Below are 6,000 nucleotides of genomic sequence, written 5' to 3'. Positions count from 1 at the left end.
TATGAGCGGCATCAAGCCCGGACTAGTGCGGTCTTTGAAAGAATCAGACAAGCACTGGGTTGAGCAGCTCGACTCCGTACTCTGGGGGCTGCGGACCACGCCCAACCATACTACCGGATACACATCTTTCTCTATGGTGTATGGTGCAGAGGCTGTATTGCCCTGTGATATTATTCACGACAAACCTCGAGTGCGTATGTACGAAGAGAGAGAATCCGAGCTTGATCGGCAGGACAGCCCCTGGAGGAGGAACGCGATGTCGCAAAAGCCCATTCAGCATTTTACCAACAATAGGCTCGAAGATATCAAAGCAGAGAAGTACGGGCCAAGACTTACAACGTTGGCGAACTCGTTCTACGCCTCCTGGAGAAGAAAAAGGACAAACTCAAGCCCAAATGGGAGGGTCCCTTCATAATTGACGAAGTTCTCACCGGAGGAGCATACCATCTTTGCAATGCATCAGACAATCGCCTCGAGCCGAACCCCTGGAACGCGGCCAGACTCTGAAGATTCTATGCCTAGTGCCAAACCCCTTGTTCGTTTCCTCCTCCCGTGTAGTTTCCATTATTTTTTCTCTCTTTTCCAATTACATTCTTCTTTCTCGCTTTAAAACTTTGGTACGGCTGGACCGCACACCATTGACACATATATCTTTAAATATGTACGCCACTGGTACCTGGGGGCTTCTTGGATAGAGTTTCTTTTCATTCCTTGAGCATCAAGATCCTCACATATGAGTTTTTCCATATGTACCTTTTCTTTGCCACTATATGCATCGATATGACTTAAGTTTTGGCCAAGCTGGGTTGCCTGGCTCCTGTGCTTATGCCCTATGTTCCCGTTAGTTCAACTAGGGCATAAAGGGAGCACCTCTGCGATTGTTACTGCCGGGTCATCCGGATGTGTACCTCAGACTGGGTGAAGCCGAAAGCTAGCGTTCTTAAGGGAATATTCGGTCGGTGAATTAAAGATGTTTTTGAAACTCACTCCATTGTGCACCCCAGGAGTTATACAAGCTGTGATGCTCACATCACAATTCGGATATGTGCATTAAATACATGCACACCCATGGAAAGGAAACCTTAACAGAACTATTCTCTCTGGAAGATGTTTCTTACGATATCAATGTAATATAACATAGCTAGCCAGATACAACTTGTCTGTTCAAGCAACTATGACCCCTACGCCTAGTTTTCCAGGCATACCCCGGCCTATTCAGCCGCGACGGTATTCGGAAACACTCCGCACCTTCGGGTCCAGAGATTGAAGCGAAAAAGTCTGCCATGACAAATGATATACAATTCAGCTAGATGAGGAAAGTACACACTCACTTGGACTCGAACACCTCTTCCTCTACACCTTCCAACAGGCAGTCTAACTAACAATCCCGTTGGGAATGTTTTGCGGCCACCTCTACTTGGTCATACACTAAACTAACGAGAATTTCTTCCCCATTTGACCCTAACGGTCCAACCCGGGCCATGTGATTTGGATCCAGCTTGGTATATCATGTTTTCACCATGGCCCGGGCCTCTCACGCACCCTCTCGGCAGGCCGATATCTTCCATAGTCGGGTACGCCGCCGCGCTCCCTTTAACAGCTCTACAAGCTCCTCCATACTTCCTAGAGGGGAGGCAGATGGCCATAAAGCCTTGGCAACACTCCGCATGGCCAGCCGGGCATGCTCGTGCACTTGAGACAGTCTTTGCAGCAGATCACTCGATGATCCAGACACCTCCTCTTCAGGACGGCCAGTCAATATACCTGCAAACATGACTATATAAGTCCCATTTATCTCGGAACTACTTTAAAAATAGTTCGAACACATACTAAATATGCCGGCCCGTAGCTTCTTGCTCTCCTTCACGGAATCAGCTAGCTGGGCTCGAACATCTTTCAATTCTTCACCCAAGGTAGTGTTGGAATCCTGTAGCTTGTTTTTCTCGTCCCTGACGCGGGTCAGCACACGCTCGCCTGTGACGTGTTGCCTTTTCGCCTCTTTTTCTCCCTCTTGGACGATCTTCAACTTCTCTTCAAGTTGATCGGACGACCCTATTATGCGATCACCAGCAGAATTAGCACAGTTGGTATATAATTATTGTTCCTCAGTAGAGGGGAACACTACCAGAAGATGACTTCTTGACGTTTTCCAGTTCGGCAGTAGCAGCATTTAGCTGCGCCCGGCACTGCTCCAGCTCCTGGGCTAGCAAGCAATTCTTCTCTATAAGGACCTGGTCATACAACGATCCTTAAATCAGTTGTGCCAACTGCTTTTAGTCTCGGGGGCTACGGGCATATGGTTATCCTTTTTTGACAAAGAAAACTTACCTGCACATTTGTCAGATATTGCTTCGTGGCTCTTCTAAGCCCATCTCGAGCAGCTCGGATGTATGCGTCGCCCGAGCTAAAGGCATTAAAAGCCTCCTCCGAGTACTTGGGGTCTCGCAAGACAGCCCTGCAGCGCCGATGGTTCATGGCACTCTCTACCTCTGAGTTGGTGACGGACATATTTTCCCAACCCTCGACCGAAGGGCAGTCCGACGTTGTTCCTGCACCAGCCCCAGTCTCCCCGATTGGATCTAAATTGTTCGGAACACCACGGACCAGATCCCTGGACACAGTTCGACGAACCTTTTTCCTGTAACCAAACAAACACACGAGTCACAGTCGGATGCGACTACTGAAAAGCATGTTTATCCGTACCTCCTCGTTGAAGGCCTGGCTGTGTCTTCACCCGCCTTCCTCTTTGAAGGCTTACCCGACGCGGGAGCCGATCTCTTTGAAATCGCCGAACGTCTCCCATGTGAAGCACGATACAGTGCGGTGGGTGAGGCAGAATAAGAGCACTCTTTTAGAGAAAGTGTTTCTTAATTATTTACATGTGAAGCAGGAAGAAGGCCAGGGTAATCGGCGGTGATGGCCACTTCTGTGCCGTCATAGCTTGTCTGGTAAAACACTCCCTCGCAAGCGCCATGAATATATCCGGATCCTCTTCAAACCCAGGATCTATCTCCCGGTTGTGGATCTCCGGCTGTGGGGTAGGACTATGAAGTCCTTCGATGACTTTCCGGCAGTGCTGTCATAACAAATAGACTTGAAATTTATCAAAAGTAATCCAGAAGGGGAATGAGTGGAATAGAGGGGTCGAAGCTTACCCAACCGGGAGGATCATACAATGAATACCCATCTCTGCGCTTAATGCGAAGAAACTCCTCTTCCTCCCCTTTAAACAGCTTGGCCAATATTTTGTCTAGAGCGGCGGGGGTATCCGGACCCTTCCGTCCATAGCGGGAGGGGTCATCCTCTCCATTGTAGTGCCACATGGGCAGCCCTCTGTATTGTAGCGGCTGAACCCCTCGCACTATGGAGGTCGCCATTACCCCGATTATTGCGAGTCCGGACTGAGCGAGCATCTTTATCTTGCTCATAAGTTGGCAAACTTTTGCGCTGTCATCCTCTTCAAGACTCCGGGGACGCCAACTATGGTGTTTCTTCAGCGGAACGCTCACAAATTCAGTAAGACCCTTTCGAACTAGGTCAGGGAGCGCGACGTCCTCAATATAGAACCATTTGGAAGGCCATTCTTCGGATGCCTTCCTTGGTGTGCCAGACAGATATCCGGTATCGGCGATACGCCATACTTCGGCTCCGCCCACTTCAAATATTGACCCCTCGTGATTATGCGGGACAAGACAGAACAACTTCCTCCACAGCTTGAAATAAGCCTCGATACCCAGGAATAGTTCGCATAAAGCAACGTAACCCGCAATGTGCAGAATGGAGGCAGGGGTGAAGTTGTGCAGCTGGAGGCCATAGTATTCCAAGAGCCCTCGAAGGAACGGATGAATGGAAACCCAATGCCCCTTAGTAGGTAGGGGACGAAACATACTCGCTCTCCCCCGAATGGATTGGGGAAGTCCTCTGCTCGAGTCTCACCATCGAAGGAATCTAGCCCCGCTCAAACAGAAATTAGATCTGCGGGGGGGGAGGTTATCCCTGCGTCTGCAGCTTCGTCAATTGACTGTGGGTGAGGAAGTCCTGGATTAGGGGGTCTCTGGACAGCCGGACTATATCCTTTGGTCGGACTGTTGGACTATGAAGATACAAGATTGAAGACTTCGTCCCATGTCCGGATGGGACTCTCCTTGGCGTGGAAGGCAAGCTAGGCAATACGGATATGTAGATCTCCTCCCTTGTAACCGACCTTGTGTAACCCTAGCCCCCTCCGGTGTCTATATAAACCAGAGGGTTTCGTCCGTAGGACAACCAACAATCATACCATAGTCTAGCTTCTAGGGTTTAGCCTCTTAGATCTCGTGGTAGATCAACTCTTGTAATACTCATATCATCAAGAACAATCAAGCAGGACATAGGGTATTACCTCCATTAAGAGGGCTCGAACTTGGGTAAAACATCGTGTCCCCTGCTTCCTATTACCATCCGCCTTAGACGCACAGTTCGGCACCCCCTACCCGAGATCCGCCGTGTTTGACACTGACATTGGTGCTTTCATTGAGAGTTCCACTGTGTCGTCACCATAAGGCTTGATGACTCCTTCGATCATCGGTAGCGATGCGGTCCAGGGTGAGGTTTCCCTCCCCGGACAGATCTTTGTATTCGGTGGCTTCGCACTGCGGGCCAATTCGCTTGGCCATCTGGAGCAGATCGATAGCTACGCCCCTGGCCACCAGGTCAGATTCGGAAACTTAAACTACACTGCCGACGTCCGCGGAGACTTGATCTTCGACGGATTCGAGCCCGTGTCAGGTGCGCTGCACAGTCACGACGAGCACGACGTAACTCTGCCGTCGGATAGTGTTCGGGAGATCGCATCTGCAACTACTATCATGGGGTTTGGATGCACCGGCGAAGTTTGCGCCAACTCTCAATGTGAGAAAGGGCAATGCACGGTACCATAGAGGCTAGCAAGAATGGAAGGGTGAGAGTGCGTATAATCCATGGACTCAACATTAGTCATAAAGAACTCACATACTTATTGCAAAAATCTACAATTCATCAAAAACCTCGGCACTACGCGCATGCTCCTAGGGGGATAGATTGGTAGGAAAAGACCATCGCTCGTCCCCGACCACCACTCATAAGGAAGACAATCAAATAACACATCATGTTTCAAATTTGTTGCATAACGTTTACCATACGTGCATGCTATAGGACTTGCAAACCTCAACACAAGTATTTCTCAATTTTACAACTACTCAACTAGCATGACTTTGATATTATTACCTCCATATCTCAAAACAATCATCAAGCATCAAACTTTTCTTAGTATTCAATACACTCATACGAAAGTTCTATTATTAATCTTGCATACCAAGCATATTAGGATTTTAAGCAAATTACCATGCTATTAAGACTCTCAAAATAATATAAGTGAAGCATGAGAGATCAATAGTTTCTATAAAACAAATCCACCACCGTACTCTAAAAGATATAAGTGAAGCACTAGAGCAAAATTATAAAGCTCAAAAGATATAAGTGAAGCACATAGAGTATTATATCAAATTCCAAATTATGTATGGCTCTCTCAAAAGGTGTGTACAAAAAGGATGATTGTGTTAAAATAGCAAGCAAAGACTCAAATCATAAAAGACGCTCCAAGCAAAACATATATCATGTGGTGAATAAAAATATAGCTCCAATTAAAGTTATCAATAGAAGTAGACGAAAGAGGGGATGCCTTCCGGGGCATCCCCAAGCTTTGGCTTTTAGGTGTCCTTATACTATCTTGGGTGTGCCATGGGCATCCCCAAGCTTAGGCTCTTGCCACTCCTTGTTCCATAGTCCATCAAATCTTTACCCAAAACTTGAAAACTTCACAACACAAAACTTAAAGTAGAAAACTCGTGAGCTCCGTTAGCGAAAGAAAACAAAAGACCACTTCAAGGTAATGTAATGAACTCATTGTTTATTTATATGGGTGTTATACCTACTGTATTCGAACTTCTCTATGGATTATAAACTATTTTACTAGCCATAGAT

This window comes from Triticum urartu, chromosome 2A (genome assembly GCF_056163025.1).
Source record: "Triticum urartu cultivar PI428250 chromosome 2A, HENAU_Tu73, whole genome shotgun sequence".
Taxonomy (NCBI): domain Eukaryota; kingdom Viridiplantae; phylum Streptophyta; class Magnoliopsida; order Poales; family Poaceae; genus Triticum; species Triticum urartu.
The sequence above is the reverse complement of the archived record's forward strand: the minus strand, read 5'-3'. Positions refer to the sequence as shown.